The sequence below is a fragment of the Ornithodoros turicata genome, chromosome 1 (assembly GCF_037126465.1).
Source record: "Ornithodoros turicata isolate Travis chromosome 1, ASM3712646v1, whole genome shotgun sequence".
NCBI lineage: Eukaryota > Metazoa > Arthropoda > Arachnida > Ixodida > Argasidae > Ornithodoros > Ornithodoros turicata.
This window is the reverse complement of record NC_088201.1, coordinates 126777008-126799683: the sequence shown is the minus strand read 5'-3', so window position 1 is coordinate 126799683 and position 22676 is coordinate 126777008.

The window sequence follows — 22676 nt, the reverse complement described above, 5'->3', positions numbered from 1 at the left end:
GCCGCAGTAGCTATCACACTCCAAACGTGGGTCAGCAGCAAAACTATACTCAAAGAAAAAAGGGGCTACAGTCACAGGCGTACAAGGTGCCTTTATCTTTTACTTTGCTTTATTATTTTATAACATATTATGATAGCAGCATAGATCTCGTATATGAAGGTGCGTTAGCTGCAGCGGGCGGAGAAACACGTCAACGTCGGAAAGAGTCAGGTCATCGCTGCCTGCGAGCACTTGAAGTCCTCCAGCGAAGTGGAAAACACACAAGTGTAGAAACACAGAAAGAAGAATAAGACAAGCCAGCTGAACTTCGCAAAAGAATTGTTTCCTTGAGAATGAGTACTATTTGTTTGGGCCCCTTGAAGAGCACCTTGGGTGAAAGACGTTCACCACATATGAAGCCCTCCAGAAAGGTGTCCAGAAGTGAGAGAACTGAAGTTCTGAGGCTGGAACAACATAGAAGGGACAATCACATACAAGGCCTCAAGTTGCCTAAGAAATTAACGATGAAAGATGAAAGTCACTGAAAAGGTTAGCCAGCGGTGATCCAGAAGATGTGGGTTCGAGTCCTACAGCTGGCCAACCTTTTCAGTGACTTTCATCTTTCTTCGTCCAGAAGTGGTTACGGTAGCAGCCCACAGAGCCACAGCGACGGCAGAGGTGTCTAAATAACGTCGATCGGTGCTCATTCAATGAACACAGAGAAGCAGCGCTGTTCCGTGACACCACCTAGAGAGCAAGCGTGTGGTATAAGTGGTGTCCTTCACTCCCAGAAAACAGCTTTTTTTTTCCCTTAGAGTGTAAGGCTCGTAATGTTGCGGTCATCTTGTAAAACTCAACGTTCACAATAATGCAGGAATGTGCTGTCTTAGGTTAAAACCACACACCCGCACTGAATTACATAAACGCTGCGGTTATCTTGTAAAACTCAACGTTCACAATAATACATCAAAGTGCTACGTCTTAGGTTGAAACCACACACTACACTGGATCAGTTATAGGCCTAACACTCTTTATGAGTTCAACGATAATCCAAAATACGACGGTTAATCACACTAACTTAGTGAACGTTGCTAAATGCGTAAGTTACTCCAAGCACATTCTTCAGGTACACGTTAGAACGCACAATTGAACATTGGGTTTGTCTGACAAAGTTGAGCTGGCGGACATTCCATCGAAGAGAGTATGTAACTAGCGCGTGACTAATTACCTAGAATTCAGTAATGAGCTCTTTAATTGGGGGATTACGGGCAAAGATAGCGGAGTGAGAGGAACTCTGTTTGGAAGCATCTAGAATTTTAAATATACTGAAACGAGCATGTGCGTTGAAATATCGTTAGCTGAATTCTGCTATGCAAATGAGCTGAAACCGGAACCGCGAGCATCAGAAGCGAAGAATGGACTGCCCTCATTTCACGTGCTTTGGAGCGATGCAGATGATTGGGCCAGGCGCTGATCTGCTGGCCAGAACAACCACTTGGCGGCATCCTGGCAGAGGGCGGTAGCAATGTGGGGGAGGTAAACATTCTTTCCAGCACCGTGTGTCGAAGATTTTCGGCGCACGTCAAAAGAACCCCAGGTGGTCTAAATTATCCGCAGTCCTACCCTGCAGCACGTGCAAAATGTCGCCACAGTGCGCAAGCAAACTCTATGTGTAACATCACGGTACCATTATCATTATTACCACTTGGCGGTCAATTACCATATTATCACCGCTATGGTGGTCCAGATAAGCAGACGACGATGAAGGTCACGCTCTCCTCAGGCGAGCGGTTTTGGTTTTGGTTTCGGAACATTTGAATGGAAATATTCGGCGATCATCGCACGTGCTCGTTTCAGGACTGCTAACTAATAGAATGGTTTCTACGACGGAGTAGGAAGACTAGGGGGTGAAACTGCCCATAGAAGCAAGCGCCGGCGCGCGACCACATTGGGGAAGACAAAAAAGGCAGTTGCTGACTTTACGCGACAGATGGCAGGGCGGCGCTGTCTTCCGTTTTGCGCTTTTGCATGGAAAGTTATGGGGAAAGCAGTGCTTTTCGCGAGTCCGGCAGCCTTTACGGATGAAAACAAACTGATGAACGTGAACGATGTTTGTCTTGGCAATAAAAGGTCACGCTTGTCAACTACATAACGCTCCTTGTTCAGGGGCCCATCAACGGGAAACAATTTCATTCTTTCGCCTCTCGGTTCTGTTGAGCAGACGACGGGAGCACGATTTCCGCGAAAGCGTTTCATCTTCTTCTTCTTTTCTAGGGTTTAAATCACGTGTTTTAATCACGCTGCCCGACAAGCGACAGTATCACGTGACTGCATGCTTCGCAAATTTTGCGTCCTCGTGCAACAGATGGCACTGTGGGCTGGGGCGCGGAGCGCGTGCCCCTCGTACATTCTCCAAGGTACATCTAAACTGGTAGCGAAAACAAGCGAAAATACCAAATCAGACCTATCGGCAAGGCTACCATCATGAGGAGCGAGAGATCCTGGGTGTTGGTAGTAGAGGTACGATCGTAGACAAGAAAACTGTACAACATGGGTATGGCTTGTGTGCGTACTAATAGGTCATTCAGAATTTCAATATAGAAAAAAAAAACGTTCTGTCGCCCCACTCGTGCACATATACGAAATCATCTACCACCCCAGTACATTTCCGTAGCCTGTTCCTTTGCGGGTTTGTCGCAGTGGGCGTGTTGCATGTTTATCCGTGCATCTCTGTCTCCGTGCCGTGTGTCTGTGCATTGTAATACGGAGTTCGTACACTTTTTGGGTTAAACGGGAAGCGACATTCACATCTCAGAGCCGTAGACCAAGATTAACACGTGTGAACAGGTGAATACAATGCCTCCCCTGTTGCTGGCCTCGCGAGAAAAAAATATGGGACGAGCAGCCATGATAGTGTAAGTGTAAGTAGGAATCAGCTGTGCACCAACGATGGCATGTTTCGTTGCAATGGACATTTAATGGCCACTCATTGAATAAATGCAAGCGCCTAATCACAACGTGTACGTATAGTTCTAGGTGAGAAATGGAGCTTGTGTGAACCTAATTTTTGTGTGGTCATAAGGATGCCCTTCTGTTTGGAGTTGTCAAAATCTGTGATAACTGTATGTATTTCGAATTGATATGTTTCATTAAACCTGATATGATTTATTTTCCTGTGTGTTCGTCTGGTATTGTTGCCTGGGTGAGGAAAAAGGAATAGAACGCAAACAAAGCGCGTGAACTTAAACCTGCCATAGCTAATTATGCAGTACCTCTTATTCATACTGCTGTCGTCACATCTGACATCATTTATTTACAGTCGTAGTAGTCCGCGCAACGGATTGATGGCGGTGGCCGTCTCTTTCATGGCGTCATTCTGAAGACACAGGGACCTATGGGAGTTGCGCTATCTGTTTAGATATACCTTGCATTCTCTGGTCGCGGCAGAGAGTGAAGTTCCATCTCCTAGTCTTCTTACTCCGTGGTTTCTACGAATACTGTCTCCCATTGTGCTATATCTCTTTTGCCCGAAAGCCATTAATTAAAGAGTTAATTAACCTTAGGTAAATGGTCATCTATAGTAGTTAAAACTCCCTTCAAGAGGGTGTCTGCCAGGCCGTATAACCTAGCCGCAGAAAGGGCATTTATGCTGTTCCCCATTTATGCTGTTCCCCAATTCCTTTATGAAAAATCTGCAAAGCATAAACTAAAAAATAAAAATAAAAAACTCGGTCAGCGGAAAGGTAGTCGGCAGCTTAAGAGAGGGGCAAACGAGAAGATGGCTGACGTCAGGTGGACGAGGAAGCCAGTCTACTAGTTTTGTTAACGCGAATATTCACAGGTTTGCTTTAAAAGCATGCATATGTGCTCGAAGTGCGACGGGCGAATTCTGCTGTGATTCAGAGGCGTCATGCTGCAGCCTAAGCTCTAGGCTTCTGGGCGGAATTCATATGTAGATCCCGAGTAGTCCCAGTAGTCCCGAGTAGCACATATATTGCTTTGATGATTAAAGGAGCATTGAGGTGACCACAATTTTTTTCCTCGTTTTTAACTGGGGCGTCTTCTGCAACGAACATAATGAGCTCTTGCGAGAGAACGATGAGCACAGGTGACATAGGGAGCGACCGCGAGGCCCCTGTTGCGCACATCTTTGAAAAAGTCTCTCCTCGTGAAAAGAGCGCGTCGCGCACCGAGCTGACGTCGTGACGTAATGTGATCCCCCATCACACGATCCGTGGTACAGCCGCACACTTCAAACATGTATAAGCGGCGCGCAAGCTGAGAAGAAAACAACAAACAAATACAAGTGGTTCGGGGATCTGACCCTGTCACTCGATGATCGTACTAACCGTCCGCGGGTGTTTTCTCCGACAATTTTTTGTAAATTCTACTGCGCGGCTATGACACTCCGCAGAGCGGAAATATCTCCTGGTGGACAGCTTCACAGATGAGGCAGGGTTTCATAGTCCTTAAAGGGTAAATGTGATGATTACTGAATACCGAAGTGAAGGGAAGCGACGTTCACTTTCGGGTAATACATATCACACCGGGTGTAACATGACTGGTGACTGTCGGGAGGGAGGACGCGAACAGATGGCCAATTCCACTTGCAGAGCTGGGTCAAAATTTTACTCCAACAGGTTGCAAAAATGGTTCGACTGGCAGCACGCGGTAAGATTGAGATTGTTGCTTTGGGGAAACAGAGACAAAACCTTTACTCCAAGCAGCAGTACTTTTTCACCCGTCAATTCAGAGCCGTGTGACACAGCTGAAGTACTCGGTTATATAGGACATATCTCTGCTCTGTCTCAGCTCTGCCTTAGCGGCTCTGAAGCCTCAGTTTGAGAAGTACTTCCCGCAAGCCAAGACAAGAGGCGTGACTGGATCAGGGACCCATTTGGTAGGATCTCTCTTCCCGAGGGCAATAGTACAGCAGAGGAAGAGCAGTTCATAGACCTGAGTTCAGACTCAAATTTGAGGTTCCAGTTTCCGCAACAAACCACTACCGCAATTTTGGGCAGGTTTGGCCACGGAATACCTGCTATTGACGAGAAAAGGCATGGAAATATCGCTTCCGTTTACCACAACCTACTTATACGAGCTAGGCACAGAGTACAGGTCACAGCTTGGCATCGAGCGTGGACTGAGAGTTGTCACTACGGAGAGGTAGCTATGCTTCTGTGGTCGTGCGCTCCTGCCGTTGCGCAGTGCTTTTTGCACAGTAAACTCGCTCTGAATGTAGTTCAAAGAGAATGTCAGTGTATCGTTTTGATATTCGAAATTGTTGTTAGCCATAGAAGTAAGCGTATAGTGGACAATACGTTAAAGGCACTGCTTTTCACTAATCAATGGAATACCTCGTGAAGCCAATGCCGTGTAGTGAGGAGGTGGCCCGAGAACTTTGGCTGACTTGATGGCTTACGGATACGTTTATTTAAAAGAAAAGAAAGAAAGGAAACGTTAGCCATGTAAAGAGCCAGCTTATACAAAGGCTTATAGACGTTGGTGCAGCGTTTATCAGTTCACATACACGCACAATCGCGCTGACGTTGTGTAACCTCCAAACAGCGGTGCAAAAATAAGGAGAATAAAATCAGCTGTTGACCTTGAATTTACAGAAACATAAGGACAATCAGCCTGCCTACTTATCAGGCGCATCCTATTTCCAATACATGCATCAACGGCCATTGCGTGCCGGTTGCGGCACCCCAGACAACGACCCCAGCGCCCGTCCACGACTTCAACGACTTCACCATTCATCGACCTCTCCCTGCCCCGTGTGCTGTGCCGTGCCATGGACATGTCCAGTCCCAAGCAGCACAATGTACTGAAAGTCAAGTGCAATAGGGGTTGACGGTATGTGTCTTATCAATGTTCTTTAGTTGCACGAGCCAGTTCAAGGCCTTCCACCTACCCGTCCACCCCTATTGCACTCGACTTTCAGTACATTCTGCTGCTTGGGGTAGTGCGCGTCATCCACGGTCGCGCTTGCTCTCTCCCTCCTGTGTCGACGTGATTCTTTGATCTTTCTTATCGCCGCTTCGCGTCTGAGGGGGGGAGCCCTGTAGCGAGCCGTGGACAACGACGAAGATTGCCACGCGCCTGGAGCACCGGCCTCAGTTCCACCGGCGCGGCCATGGAGATAGGCCACCGTCATCGCCTCTCCGTGGCATACCATCACCGTCGGTCCGGACTCATGTAGAGGAACTCCACCTCCTCTACAGTGCCTTTATATGATGCAGCCATGCCTTTCCACAAGATGTCTTTTTCTTTTTTCTCTTTATTTTTCTTTCTCTTTCAGTCTTACCACAGAGGCTCCTTCGAGGAAACGCACCAAAAATAGCCGATGCCCATTTCGAATACCAACTATTCTTCAAAGTGAATTCCTCGTAAATTGTGGGACCAAATAAAACACCTGTTAATTTCGATTTTGACATGGTTGTGGCTCTGTAAAGGCTGGTCTAGAGTCCGACGTAGTCCTCGCCCACCGCCACACGCGTTCCGCGCCGAGAGCCATCGTTCGCTACGCCACGCTTCCTCACCCTATCGAGGTCATGGTCTAACGCGATTCAGAGCAGCACAAAAAAAAAAAAGAAAAAATAAGAGAAAGAAAAAGAAAAATGAAAAAGGAGTTTTCTTTTTTCATGTTTCGTAGTGGGAAAGCGGTCATATCTGTACCCGCGTGCTGGAATCCCACTAAAGAGAATCTGTGTTCCCATCGTTTGTACTGTTATGTTTGTACTACTGTAAAAGGGTTGGTACTCCCAAACATGGACTCTGAGTTGAATTAGAAAGACGCACGTTTTCCCAGCCTTTCTCCTTGTTTTGCTTGTCTCTACAGTCCACCCGTCGTTTACTATACAGGGTGTCCCACCGAAAAAGGGCCAGGGGCTAAAGAAAAAACGAAGTGCTCTACACAAGTGTAACCAACTGTACGTGCTTGGCAGTTGTGTGGTCTATCCAAAAATATTTTTTCATCGCCCCTTGTCAATTAATTAGCGGTAATTAATTTTCTGACTTTTTAATTATCGGTTTTAGCTCTCAGATGTCAATGAGCAAGTTGTAGTACATGTCGAAAAAGACCCAACTGAAGTGGTTCGAGGTGGCCATGGCTTGTGGTTTCGTTTTTTCCCGGGTTTAAAAGTTGGTTTCAGATGCCGGGCGGACCGCAGATCGCTGCCCACAATCCGGCACCCGCGCGACGGTTCCAGCGCCCTCCGGCCTTGAGATTAGCGCTTGGAGACCACCCTTGGGCCACGTCACACAAGAGGAAGATATTTCACCTGTTTCACGGCACACCAATCAGAGAGCACTGCAATCGTCGCGCGCGGGCGCCGAATTATGGGGAGCGATCTGTGGTGCGCGCGGCTTCTGAAACCAATTTTTAACCCCGGGAAAAAACGAAATCACAAGCCATGGCAACCTCGAACCACTTCAGTTGCGTCTTTTTCGACATGTACTACAACTTCCTCATTGACAGCTGAGAGCTAAAACCGATAATTAAAAAGTTAGAAAATTAATTACACCTAATTAATTGACAAGGGGCGATGAAAAAAATGTTTTTGGATAGACCACACAATTGCCAAGCACGTACAGTTGGTTCCATTTGTGTAGAACACTCCGTTTTATCGTTAGCCCCTGGCCCTTTTTCGGTGGGACACCCTGTATAGGCACGGATGTTCCTTTCCTGTTTCGATCAAAAGCTCAATGGGCGACGTCATGTTGGTAAATGATAGTCCACGCCGTACACAGCTTTCTGGCCACCGCCAGATGTAGAGATTTGCCTCATAATTGCTCTGTTTCCCCGACGCCGGCTGACGTAGTCGCGCGTTGCCGCTGCGCGTCGATATGCCCCGCTCCGTCGGACTCGAAACCAGTCTTATAGTATGGTAAGTCGGCATTGTCGAGTAACGGGAACGCGTTCCTTTTGCTGCTGTGGTAGCGGGTAACGCATTTAGTCCCCTTTTTCGGTGGCGTGTACAAGTTTGCTATTCACGATAAGGTATTCATGGAAGGTATTTACGATAGCGGTTGCTAAAACACGACAAGCCAGACACCTGATTCCTTTGAAGCGGCTAACATCATGTTGTGAATCTTTGGTTTGACAGCTTCATTTATTGTTGGAAAGTATTTATTCTGAGGCAGGAACATGCAAACAGACAAATTCAACACAAGCCTCTTTCATATGTGTCTTTATTGCATCGTTTTTGTAGAGCGCTTGCGACCCTGTGCACAGTGTCTTTCATGTAATGTCGTCAATGCCGTCCGATACCACGGAGTTACAGTGTAAGCGACATACCGGGGAGCATTCGCGCAAGTATAAAGCTGCTAGATTTGCCGCCACTGCTGTGGGAGACGCGGGCGTGTTGGCTAAACAAAATAAACGTAAGTAACGTGTGTAACATGCCGCCGAAAGGCGCACTACCGTTGCTGCCCAAGCAGGGGCCGAAATACGCGTGACTGCATAAATACTAAACCGATACTCACAAGTACTCAAGTCACAAGGAATGCAGGAGCGCAATGTGGGAAAGTCATTTTTTTCTGTTGTGCCCCCCCCCCTCCCCTGGCACAGGGGACGTTCAATTTGGGCATCGTGGGTAATGTGAATGTGCCGGTCACATGTAAGTGCTAAACGATAGACTGTGCGTTCTCGTGAAGTGTTAAACGTGCCGTAAACAGGCCGCCAGACATTTCACAAATAATGGTACCCCATGAAAAGACGAAGGTCAGAATACCCAAATATACATTTCGTTCGGCTCGTGCAGGCTCAGTGACCCATATAAACGCTTTCAAATATGAGTAACCAGCGCGCCTCTCTCCACCACTCATACGTCGCATGGTTACATATGCTTTTGCCGTCCAGTCGGGGGGCCGAGCTCCGAACAAGTTTCAAGTGAAGTTTCAAATTATCATTATCAGCTGTGAGGCGGAGTGTTCAATTGGTTTCCGTGGAACTACATTTTGCGCTCCTTGGTTTCGAAATTTAGCGTCATGACATCTCCAACATCTCCGGGTGGCGCAAATGTCAGCAATTGGGATGCTATCACATGACGCGATTCGAACTCGGGTACCTCCCAGTCACAGCATGACATGGTCAGCACCCTAACCACTGTGCCACGAGAGCTGGTGACGCGATGCCGTGTGACTCAAACCAAAATAGGGCAGCCTTGTCGTCGTAACCATTGGAAGATGACCCATCGCGCACCTACCTAAGGTTCCGGGACAGTAGCGCCGGATATTCATTCTCTCCTGCGGTGTGCTGCGTGCTACTGCGCGGAAGACGTAGTGCGCGCATATCCTTTCCAGTTTCAGGTTGTAACTGTTTAGATTTTGAAGAGAATAAGACTAGTCAATTCATCTAGTCAATTTCCGCAAGTGAAATAAAATCATACGTGGAACCTTTGATCGTAATTGGCGAGAAAAGCGTCACTTCAAAATGATGTAAAGTTAGAGCGCAAGGCGGACCTAAAACGCGAAAGAGTGCAGTGAATATTTCATCCGTATGCTACAGCGTTTTGGTTTTGAGCACTAGACATTGCAGGATGCTTTCACTGCCTAAGTTGCAATAATATAACGCAGAGAAATGCGCACCTTGTATACCTGTTTACGTCCCCTTTAAGCAGGGTTCGTACTAAGCTGCGTTTCGTTTTCGTGTGGATACGGGCGAACGTTAGTTACAATGGCAACAGACTCTTGCGAGACATTCCGCAGCAGAGCGCAAGGAGTTGGGCCGGGCTGAAATATCTTCGACGCACGCATCGAGCCGCAAGCAGGAACCAACCGCAGCCTTCTACGCTTTTGTGCTCAAGCGCTTGTTCCCTTCGGTGTAAGATGAATTGCAACATTGCCGTAGTAAAGAGGGAGTGTACGGAAGTTGCTAGAAAGAAAAATGCAGAATTAATTACACTTTAACACTTTAATTACACCCAAACTAACTGCAGTCTGCGTTACGCCGAACTCAAACGTGGACTTCAAACTTTCCGCCATAACACGTCGTGAAAGGCGCGCATTGGCTGACACTTGCGGTGCCCGCATGTATGTGAACAGTCCAGCGGATTGTTGATGTCGTAAGTATACGCGCGCATGTATCTGGACGCAATGAAACGCGGAAGTCAAAAATTCAAATTGGGAGTAGATGAACCAAGTAGTGTGAACCAAGCTTTAGAGTGTGCGCAGCATGGACTATATCTCCTAACACAGTATTCACAAGGTCATTCACTGAAAGAGTTGAAAACCACCAAATCGAAGAGGAATCGTCCGAGTGATCGTGTACGGTGAAACACACACGTTCAGGTTCAGGGCCCTAGGAATAAATAACGACTCCTAGCAGATCGGAAGGTCTTAACGATAATGCTATGACTCATATGACGTTGATGATCTCTGACTTGACAGCTTCCTCTATCGTATCGTTTCCGTAGAGTGCTGGCAATCTGCCAAAACTCCCGTTCCTTGGTCTGTTATAATGACAGTAGTGCTATCGCATTTCATAGATATTTAGCAGCGAGCCAAAGAGCACACTCATTTTTTTTGGTCAGTCGTTTCGCTATTCCGTGAATTCAAACCTATGATCCTCAGACATTCCATACCGCGTCATTTTTGCCTGCCGTGGTCGTGACAAATGATTTACGACCAACAATGTTGCAAACAGGCAACTTTTTTAATTGCAGTCTTTCTTCAACACAGAGGCAAAAATATATCGTCCGTCCGAAGCAGCACGGCAATATTGGCCCAATATTAGACCCATATGGGCTGCCAGCAGGATTAGCAGTGTTGGTCCAACCTTGGCTGCCAATATGGGGAGAGCAACCAGGCTCCATATTGGACCATGATGGGCTGCCCATATTTGCAAGCCCATTTTGCCCATGTTTCGCCAATATTCCCGTGGTAACGCCAACTGGGAGTCCGTGTAATAATAGAGCGTTATCCAGTATAATATGTGCCACAGATGTTACGTCTCTCTTCTCCTTGCTTTTTCATTTCAGCAGATCTTATTGATCCTCGTTGCATAGCGTTACAAAAACAACACTGCATCGCCCTAAAAACCAAGAACAGGCGCTACGTCCGTCTTGTTGAAGGAACCTTGGCGGTCCCACGCAACTACTAATGCCAAACACCCCTCAGAAACCTTCATTGGGATCGCAATTGTACATAAACCAAAAGTTTCCAACCCACTCCTAGAGTACAAATGAGCGAAACACTTTCGTGACGGTAACGGACATACGCCTCGGCAACTCACACCGCCTGCAGTAGCTTGTGTGGGAGAGATTTACTGAACGAAACTTGAAAGCACGTAGCGTTACAGAAGAGACATCCCTTCTTATCAGACATTGCGTTTTTTACTTGACCTGCCGCAATTCCGTTGTCATTAGAGGAACCAACGACATTGTGGCCCGAATGAAACGTCCGATCCGAGTGTCGCGCATGCGCATTAGTTGTAGGACACGTCATTCACTCAAACGACCACGGCCTCTGTCGGTTTTATCGATTGGCATTGGCATCGCGAAGCAACATGGCGGCTGTTTGCAGCAAGTGGAAAGTTGAGTTGTTGAGTTGCTGTGCAGGTTACACTGGGATTGCCAGGTATGTTAACTGTTTCAAACAATGTGTATCGTTTGTGGGACATTGTTGGATGTAAAGAACGTATGGAATTGGGCATTTCACACGCTTCAACGTCCAATCTTGCCGTGCTGCTTGGGCAGGTGTACAAGTATACCAGCAGGGGTACGTGCCATTTTCTGCATTTTCAGTTAATATGGGTTGTACACGGGCAATATTTATTTATTTATTTATTGGTTTTACGTGCCCGCCAACAGCGTGAGCTTACATAGAGGTGTACAAAACGAAGGTTATAATTTACAAAAAAGATAAAATATTACACAGAAGATAAAAATGAAAAAAAAAATATCAGCAAAAATGTCCACACTAGTATTTCCAATGTCATTAAAGCAACACTGCATGTGCGCCAACGGAGAAGACGAGTGACAAAAACGTGGATAAAAAGTACGATGGGCTGTACAATGTCTAGATGGCGCATGAAAATCAACACTGGCTAACAACAGAGGAGCATCTATTTTACCATGCACGACATAGAACAAGAAAGTCATACCTCGAACGACGTTGTTTCAGTGATGTCATCTTAAGCTTCGTAAGGAGGTGGTTGTATTCATAAAACCATTTTCTTTCCGAGTGCCGATCATAGATGATTCGCACAAACTTATTTTGCACATTTTCGAGGAGATCTGAGAGTGTGTTAGAGAGACAGTTCCAAACGACGGATGCGAACTCCAACTTGCTTCGTACTAGACAATAAAACAAGCAGACAACAGCGCAAGTTGTCTCGCGACGTAAACACCCAATTATTATTACAACAGCGCGAAAGTCACTAAAATTCTTAGACGACAAATGAAGCCCATCATCCTCATTGCGGAGCAATACAGGGATGACACATGGTTGTTGAAATATGGGGCCCACATTGCCAGGATTTTCCCCCATATTGGTTGGCAATATGGGGCCCATATTGCCAAGTTTCACCCAATATGGCGGAAATCCTGGCAAAACGGGTCCCATATTGAACGCGTACCGCCAATGCCCAGCCAATATTGGTCCAATATTGTGTGCTGCTTGGGATACTGTGTTCGCCACTGTTAGGGCTCCTTCACACGGCCGTTTCCCTCGCCCGTGTCCATATTGGTACAGAAAATAACCCATTAAAACCTATGGTGCCGTTCAGACGGTATTTTTTTTCACGGCCTGTGTGTCCTAGTCGCGGCTGTCACTGGGTGTCTTCTTCTTGCCCGTTTACGCGGATCACACTCGCCTATGTCATTCGTCTGGGCACAGATAGCGACCCGTGTACTTTTCGTTTTTGCCTGTGTGTCTCAAAGATGAACGTAAAAACAGAAACGAAGAAGTCTAATTGCAAAATGCACCAACATTTCCCCATTTCTTATCGAGAGTTTATACCACTCCATCATGCCCTCTTGCTAAGCGATGATGCTCTTACAACATTTTTAGAGGTATACAGATTTTTTATGGCAATTGGTTTATGGCAATTTGCACTTATCTGGAGCTCTTAAAAGCTTTTTGTGTCTCCAAGGTGTGTAAAAGCTAATAAATAGCTTATAAACACGGAAACATTTCGATAAGTTCCAAGGAAACTAATAAGCCACGTAACATCGCATTTCTTTTTGCAGTACTACGACAGCACATTTCCATTGACTAAGGAACAGAAGGCATTTGAGAAAAAAAATTTCAACAAAACTCATCCTAGATAATGGTATGGTATTTGACACGCATCAAGTGTGTCTCATGCAACAACACTGCACTGTGCACGGATCTCCCTTTATCATTTCAGCTGAAATAATCATGCTGGAAGGATTGACGTGCGTCTGCCGTAACAACATCCACTTCTTTTTCTACATCATGGGCAGCAGCCACGAGAACGAAGTAAGGTTTGTACTTTCGTGCTCGTTGTTACCTAAAAGCATAGGTCGGCGCAATCATGATCGCAATGCCTTATCAAAGCCTGATGATCGCGATAATGAGTGCGATCACGAAGCACTGACAAGGCTGCCGCGATCAATGCCTAAAAGTCAGTTGGGATAGATATGTTTACAAGTACCAAACATTGCCACACCAGCACTGGACAGCTGTTTCGGCCTTCTTGGACTTCTTCAGCACTGCGCAGGTGAGCAACGTTTGAGTGGGTGGCATCACAAGAGACTCACCAATGACACCCCAGTGCAAAGCCAGTGAAATAGATATACAGGAGGGAAAAGTAGCCAAAGTTATTTGACAGCTGACAGGTCCCTGGAGTCAGGGGTGGAATTCTTGTGTAGTTAGTTGCCAGATAAACGCCGTTGAGAGTGGTTTTGTCTTTGCGTCGCTCCTCTCGATCGAACCTACCGAGAACTCCACTGTGTAATCCAGACGGTAGCGAGTGAGGTATCGAAAGATACACCATATACTACCACTTCTGCTGCCGAAACATTGGGTTACGCTCGTGAAGTTCCGACGCCATGGATAGGCTGAAGACTTCGACGGACAAAGACCACCAAACTTATCAACCAGGTGTGTTCGCTGCTTCAAGAGCCCCACGCCACCGTGACTGCCCTCAACGGCCTCCGTGATCGTCTCATCGCAAGCACCGATAAACTCAAGCAACTCAGCGCCCAAACCGTATTCCTCATAGCGGACGATGAGCTGGAAGCCGAGTAGTCTACTGTGGGAGACTACAAGGACCAATTTGTAAAGACACTCAGTGACAACCAGAGTAAATTAGCTGTCTTACAAGTGTCCTCTAACGATCCCCCTACCGATGGCAAGTCGGTGGCCCGTGGAAAGAAGCCCCATAACACTGGCTTAAAACTTCCTAAGTTTCAGTTGATGCAGTTCAAAGAATAATTAGTGCAGCGGCAACCGTTCTGCGAGCAATCTGAAACGGCTGTCCACAACAGCGAAAACTTGTCAGAAATTGAGAAGTTCCAGTACCTGTGTTCTGTCCTCGTGGGTCCGGCATCGAGTGCGATATCGGGATTGCAGTCCACTTCCTCATGCTACAAAGAAGCCACAGACATTCTCGCAGAACGTTTCGGAGTCAAACGCCGTATTGAACGTGGAGATTTGAGCAACCTGAGACATATCCCTCCGGTGAAGTCATGGGAAGACATTCCAGCTCTCCGAAAGCTATACGATCCTGTGCAAACGAATTACCCGACGTACAATCGCTCCGTGTCTCAAGTGCAACGTATACTTCCATTATGGTGGACATTCTTCTGTCAGTGCTTCCCTCAGACATCGTCGTGGAGTATCATCGGAGATTGAACAGTAGCACTCAAACTTCGAAATTTTCTTACCTGCTGGACGATGATGCCGCCTGCGTCGCATCGCAGGTATCATCAGGATCAGCATCGGAGGCATCGCAGTTCTCCAAAGCACTGGTGAAGCTCCTCAATCTGTTGCGCGTGGAAATTGAGAGCGGATAACATTCGGGTGTACTGGACAGGAAGTGGGACAGCGCTCCGTGCCCTAAGCGCAAGCAAGAAGTAAATCATCCATCTGCACCCGTGCTTCACGGCACAAAGAGAGATCTGTTTGTTTCTTCTGCGCCTCTGAAAGTCATGCTAACGACACCTGTCCTTCTGACGTAACGCTGAAGGAAAAGACGAGAAGGTTTGCATTCGCGAGATGTGTTAGATGCACGAAGCAGGGGCATCTCACCAAAAACTGCTGCTACTAAGTGCTAAGTGCAAGAAGTGCGGTGGGAGACACTGTGTCTCGATGTCTGGTCCATCCTGGAAGCCCAATGTATCGCAAGATGATGCCCAGCAGATGGTGACATTTAACTTATTTTCCGGAAGCACTTCTCTTCCACCACACGATACGAAATTCTTACTACAAACTTTTCATGCTTGGAATACCACCGATCGGAACTCCGCGTACCTTCGAGGTATATTCGATGGCGGCAGTCAACGAACGTTGATCTGCGAAGATCTCTTGGACAAGTTGGAACTCGTGCTGACTTGGACAACCAACATACGCCTCAGTACATTCGCAATTTCGTGTAGCCACCAACCAAACCAGAGCTTGAAGGTTGTCCAGTTACGTCTGCAGAGTCGTGAAGGCGTCGTGTGAAGAAGTCATGTGAAGACGTAGACCAGACTCCTATCAGCTAGTCGTTTGTTGAAAGCTTGAGCACCGAGGACATGGAAATTTTCTTCTCCATCCTTCTATTCCCGCAGTAGAGGGCATCAGCCAGCTCGTTGGGACAGACCAAATGTGGAAGCCTCTGGCGGGACCGTTCGGTGATGCGAGGACCATTCGGAGCCTGGTAGCCATCTCCACGGTGGACGCTTCAGGGTGAGCCGAGCACCGCAAGCGCCATTTCTAACGCTACAAACGTAATGGCCTGCGTAGCGCAAGCAGGGGTGTCCGCTGTCGAACAACAACAACAACTTTATTATGAGATGATGAATGGGGAGTTTCATGCAATCAGCTTCATCCAATTTCAGTTCCCGTTTCAGTTGCAAGGAGTTTCTTCCAATGACGAGAACGGAGTCTCGCTACGCCACTTGTGGGGACTTAAGTGCATAGTGTTTGGGATCACTTTTTTTTTCGGCCCCCAACATGCTTGAGTAGGCGCACTTGCCCTTTCATCTATATACCGGCCGCGTCACCCGTGAGGAAGAAAACCCTAGTCATTGGGACAGTTCCCCACGCAAGACAACGTAACCTGTATTACTGTTCCTCAACTTCTGTATGTGTATCAGTCCTTTGTAGTGCGCGCAAGCTTTGTGCTCGCATTCAGAACATTAGTGCTCGTATTAAGATGACTTGATTTCTGTTACCATGGGTGTTGCATTTTGCTTTAAAGCCGAGCAGAACCGTCAATGCTACCTCACTTAAAATAAATTAAGGCGACAAAGACACAGCATATGACGTTCACGCGGACAATAATATCCAAAACAGTTGCCGTAACAACAGTCCTCTGTGTCAGTTGCTTACGGGACGCATCCTATCTAAAAAATCCTCATGGGGACATCTATCACAGAGGCAGGTAGACATGCAAATGTAAAGAACTATTTGCAAGGAAACTTCCCTGGCGCCAAACAAAAGTCTAGTCAACGTAACGTAATAAGAGCATGAAGGCGCTCTGTCTCGCTATAGACTGCCCTTGTTTAATAAGTACCCACCCAGCAAGTGGGGGCGGGGGTGGGTTCTGATGCCTTTTAATATATGGGAACATGCACAAATTTTAACTTTATTGCATACAGCATTTTATCGGTGTGTTATTTGTTTATTTCTTTTCCATATGCCAGTGTCGCTACCCATGACAGCTTGTCTTCTCATTTTCAAATGTATTCATCATTTGATCAGCGTATCTTGTGTGTTGTTAATGATATGGATAGTAAATACAAATTAACGTTTCACGTTTACATTCACATTTTAATTCACGGTCTGTAACCCTATGTGCGAGAAACGGAATTTCAGAGCGGAATGCATTTCGGCCCGAATGCCCTGTTTAAATTAGATGGCTCTGCTCTTGTCTTGCAGCGTCAACAGAGCGCAGGATTTTCCATGACACTCCTCGCGAAGTGACTATCATAGAAAAACCTGCGCCATGCAACTGTTGCAAGGCAAGCGCACAGCCATCTCATATAGACGGGGCCTAAGAACGAAGCACATGAGTAGTAGAGATGGCCGCACCTATCACAGGCAGCACAGACGCTATCCCGGCAGGAAACAAAAATAAATAAACACAAGTTGGAAAGAGACGCGCCTACCACTACGGGGACGTCCTGTGGCGGACGTGGTGGACGCGTAATCCGAAATAAAATACGTAGTTTTGGCTTGATTTCGTTCGTCGTCGTCATGTCTCCTCCACGGCGCGTGTCAAAGTCAAGTCAATCGCTTGTCATGCGTCGACTACCTCGTCGAATATGATGATGCTATCAGCAGCTACGCGAGAGAAGGGCACGCTGCTGGAAAGGCTCCAGATATCAGCAAGAGCCGTGGCCATGCCATGCCGAACACTCATAAGAAGTGGTTCGACCTCGACTCGTTTCCGAGTAGCGTTTGACGTATGACCACACACTGCTAACTCAAGACCTCTCAACGAGCACATGGAGAACGTCATGACCTCCTACATGACGGTGGCTGCCTTTCTGGATTTAAGGCGGGCGTTTGACACCGTGAGCCACCCTCACCTTCGTCAGGGTTTGCTGTATGCTGGCGTCGGCGAACGAACTTGCCAGTGGATCTCTGACTACCTCACAGATAGGACCATGGAAATGATAACAGCAGACGGAAAAACCAACTCAATGCCAGTTAACCAAGCACTACCACTAGGGGGAATGCTTTGCCCTACCCTTTTCAATATTGTCATGGCTGGACTGATACCCCTACTCCTCCAAAGTGTGAAAATCACTGTGTAGGCGGACTATGTGTGTATCTGGGCCAGCGGACGACATGCCAGCCGAATCAAGAACACTTTGGAATATGCCATGGAAACAATCACAGCATTCTTCGAAGAGAGCGCTATGAACCTTTCCCCGGAGAAAAACTGTGTTCATAGCCTTCACCAGGAAAACCTCAAGGACTCCAGCTTAACAGTAAGGGGTGAGGCAATCAAGAGAACATCCAGCCACAGATTCTTAGGAATCGTCCTACACAGAAACTGTCGTGGACATAAGAGATTCGAATAGTTTATCAGAAGACCAAAACCTATATCAACATTATGAAGATTATGGCCGGTGTAAGGTTTGGCAATACGAGCATGATCATGAACTTTCATCAGGCACTGGTACGCCACTCACTGGCACATAGCATTCCACACCTACAAAATATCACTGCTCATCAGGAAAGACAACTGGATGCAATTCTAGGAAGGAGTCTTATGATTTGCCTTGGAGTGCCATGAACAACCAGAACGTCTCTTGTTCTCGCAGAAGCACGGGGGCCCCCTGCGGTCGTACTTAGGTGCCAAGAGCTAGAAAGACATCTTGTTCGACTCATCACACGGCACTCCGATCACGAGCTCATCAAAAAAGTGGTAGGTAGGCACATGAGCAGCGCAGCCCGGACTATAAAGCAACTACCGAGAAGTCTCCCAAAGAAAAGGATACAAAAAATGAAGCAAGACCGACCTCCTTGGCCCTTGTACGAACCTAGAGTACACGTGACCATCCCAGGCATCAATAAGAAGGCTGACACAAACTCATCAGTGCTCCGGACACTGACCCTGACACATCTACAAGAAAAGTTTCTAGCCAAGACAATGATATATACGGATGGTTCATGCTCCCAGGGGGAATCTATGAGTGCTTTTGTTGTCGAAGACGTCAGGAAAAGATACCGGCTATCCCATGGCACAAGAAACCTGAGACTATCCAACTACCTATCCCACATCGATCCGGAACTAAATGGTATCATCCCTAGAAATCAGCATATAGGTCTATTCAAACAGCCGTCCACAGAATTCACCTGGGACAACTCTACACTCAGGCGACTCTCTACCGAATGAGGAGATCAGCATCGCCACTATGTGCTACATGTATGACGCGGGAAGATACGCTCCACGTGATCATCCAATGCCCCGCCTTCAAACAGCACCGACAAAGGCTGGAAGCTGTCCTAAGCAAGCTCGACTCGCCCCCCTTCAGTTTTTGTAAGATGCTAGATAAATGGCTCTGCTCAAAATTGCAAAAGATAAACAAAAAAATTTAAATAAAGGGGCATCGCAGACCGCTTCTAAACCTGGACTCAAAAAATTGAGACCCAAAGCGAAAGCGCCACTTGTCATTCACTCAAGAGTGACACATGCTAAATACTTTTCTGTGCATATCACCTATACCACCTACAAGAAATGGAGCTGCAGGCGACATATGAAGTCACCATATACCTCCATCAAACACTCAGTTAAAAGAAGAAGAAGATGATGAAGCAGAAAGGTCCCAAGATCAAGTCGGACTCGTTGCTCGTTTTACTTCGGTTTCAGATTAACCGAACCGCAATGACGAACCGAAGCGTTCGGTGCTCCGCCTGTCAGTACGGATGTTCGATGCACTGGGGTTTCTCGCACTGCACTTCATCCGCGTGACACTTTTATTTCAAAGTATATGGGAACTAGGACCAAGTTGGGACGAATCTCTACCAGAGGATGCGCAGCGTGACTGGACGTGATGGACTGCAGAAATAATTTTAACAGCCGTCCAGCGGTACCCCCTGGCGGGAAGGAAGGGCTCAGCGGGTCTGCAGCTTCATGTGTTCACGGATGCCAGCCCCCTTGCATATGGCGCATGCGCGTACCTACGAGCAGCGAACAGAGTCGGGCAGGTCAGTCTGCATTTGGTATTTGCAAAATCACGTGTCGCACACTTGAAGAAGCTAACGTTGCCGCGACTGGCACTGACGGGAGCAGTCATTGTAGCTCGTATAGCGACTTTTTTTACAAGCATCACTTCTTGACAAAAGAGTACCCACATTCTTCTGGACTGACTCAACAATCACACTGTCTTGGATTCGAGGCTCTGCCAATCGAAGCCATTTGTTTCGAACGAGGTGTCTGCGATACAATCGCTCATTGATCCATCTGCGTGAAGCCACTGCCCTGGCCATCAGAACCCGACCAACGCGCTGTCACATGGACAAACAATCGAGAAACTGAGTGCGCGTCAACAGCGGTGGCACGGGCCTGCCTGTCGTTTACAAGCGGAAGAACATTGGCCACGCACCGAACTTCAAAACAGTGACCATCTACAGCCTGTCGAAGAGGAAAAACGACGACAGGATGCGGTTGTCATGACTACTGTGGTTACTTCACCACCGTTGGTGACAGCGTTGAGCCTCAGCAACTACATAAAACCCAATTAACAACGGAGGGGAAGTCAAAACAACTGAAACAAGGGGACCTCGCCATCCTTTGACACGATAATGTGTCGAGACGCATCTGGCCAATCGTCCGCATCGTCACTTGCCACCCAGGAAGAGATGACCACGCGCGTGGCTAAACAGTGAGGCTTCCGACGGAGACGGCGACCAGACGGTCCGGACAACAACTATACCCACTCGAATCGTCGAGACCATCGTGTAGACGCGTTAGATAACCAAGCTGTCCTGCGCTCATGTCGGGGGGGGGGGGGGGGAGGACAGAATAACAACAACTTTATTAGGAGATGATGTATGGGGAGTTTCATCGCCGGGGACGATACTCTACCCCATTGCTGGCGGTGATGCGGGGAATGAGACAAGAGCTCCTTCACAATAAGGATCGAAGTCCTATTGCGTCCTGTCCTATGGCGGGTGTGAAGATGTCGTAAAACTAGCGAAACGACGCGAAATACGGAAAACGTCACCCCAAACCACAGACCAAGGGGTAAATACAACTCTGGAGGAGTTCGCAAGATGTCGTCGAGTTACACCCATCCCGACGGTTTGGTGCAGACTTGCTACCGAACTCATAAATAATTTTGTGTTTGCGTAGCGGCCTTTGGAGTCAGGGGTAGAATTCTTGTGAAGTTAGCTGCCAGATAAGCGTCGTTGAGAGTGCTTCTGTCTTTGCGTCGGTCCTCGCAATCGAGCCACTGTGTAACTCCAAACGTAACGAGTGAGGTACCGGAAGATACACCATATGTTAGAACAGCCTCTGCCTGTTCTAATGTGAGGCCTTTCTGTGCTAGTCCACTGATCAGTCACAGTGAGTCACTGCCCAGAGCATACACATTTTTATTTTCTCTACAGCCTACGCTAGTATGCAAAACAATGGAAGAGTCAAGATCACGGGTTCCATCCCGGCCGAGGACTGTAGCAATGTGGGGAAGGTAGATATTGCCTCCAGATTCACGGCACAGGTGAATAATAATAATAATAATAAAAAAATCAAGAACAAAACACTGGTGGTGGAAATTACTCGCAGTCCTACCCTGCTGCACGTGCAGCATATACTCACACAAGTGTGGTCTGAGTCACGTTACGTGTAAATATATTCCTTGCTATTATATCAATTGACAGAACAGCCACAGAACCTAGAGCCTGAACAGCTGAAAACCGAAACCACAGCTTCGTTGTTCCTGGAATGCCCATTGCGTGCTCATGCCCCGCGGAGCCGTGCCTGCCGCGAGGAATAGTCAAAGTCATCATGGTCATATTGTTGTGGACAGGGTTTGAGCGAGCTAACCTTCCACTGCAGCCGGACCATACGAAGTCATTGATCCATCGTGTAGTTCACGGGAAATACTTTCTCTCGTGACGTCATCCAAATGATGGGTCCCAATACTGGAATGACCGCGGCAGAGAAGCTCAGTGTGCGTTCTACATGGCTCTGATTCAGCTCCTGCCGGGAGAACGGCATCGACATCTTCCTGGAGTTGTCCGCATTGTACCCCGCGGTGCTTCAAATGTTCAATTTCGCTAACGACCCAGTGGATACATTGGCCAAGGATCCTAAATTCGTCACCCACTCCATGACCGTGATCGGTCAGGTGACGGCTATGGTGGATGATCTGGACAATTGACCTTCTTCGACAGCTAATCAAGAAGAACGCCCGCATACACAGCTATCGACGTGGTGTTCTTCCTGAGCATTTCGCCATCCTTGTCGAAGTCGAAAGCGATGAAAGCCTTTGTTTTGAATGCAAATGCATCCGTAATAGTTTGTGTCTTACGTCAATATTTCAAGAAAATTTCCTAGTTCTCGGAACTCCCAGGCAGCACGGGCCATGCCATTTTTAATATATTCCGTAATGGTCAGCAGCGCCCCAAGCAGTGAACAAACCAACTAGATCCACAAAACTACCCATTGTGTAGGGTGACATCTTTTCCAGTAGAATTGGCTTCTTCTTTGCTTCTCGCAATTATTTAACGTCGTTTTGGATGGGTCACGGATACCGATTTCTCGATGGCACCTCCACGTACTGAGGTGCATGACTGGAAAACAAGCAAAAGCCAAAAACCTAAGGAAATTGGGAAATAAAGAAAATCCTTCTCCGACACACCTAGGCTCATCCATTTTTAATAGGGATGGGCCAACCGAAACCTCGAATCCTAGGCAGGGATTCGAGATTCGGGAATCCGAATGCCTGTGCCAAAAACGAAGAATCGAATCTTTCGAATCCACCAACCACGTTTAGCAAGGTGAGACGTTGGGCGTGTAGAAACACGCTTGTAGTAGAGTTGCGCAGAATACAACATGGCCACAGAAG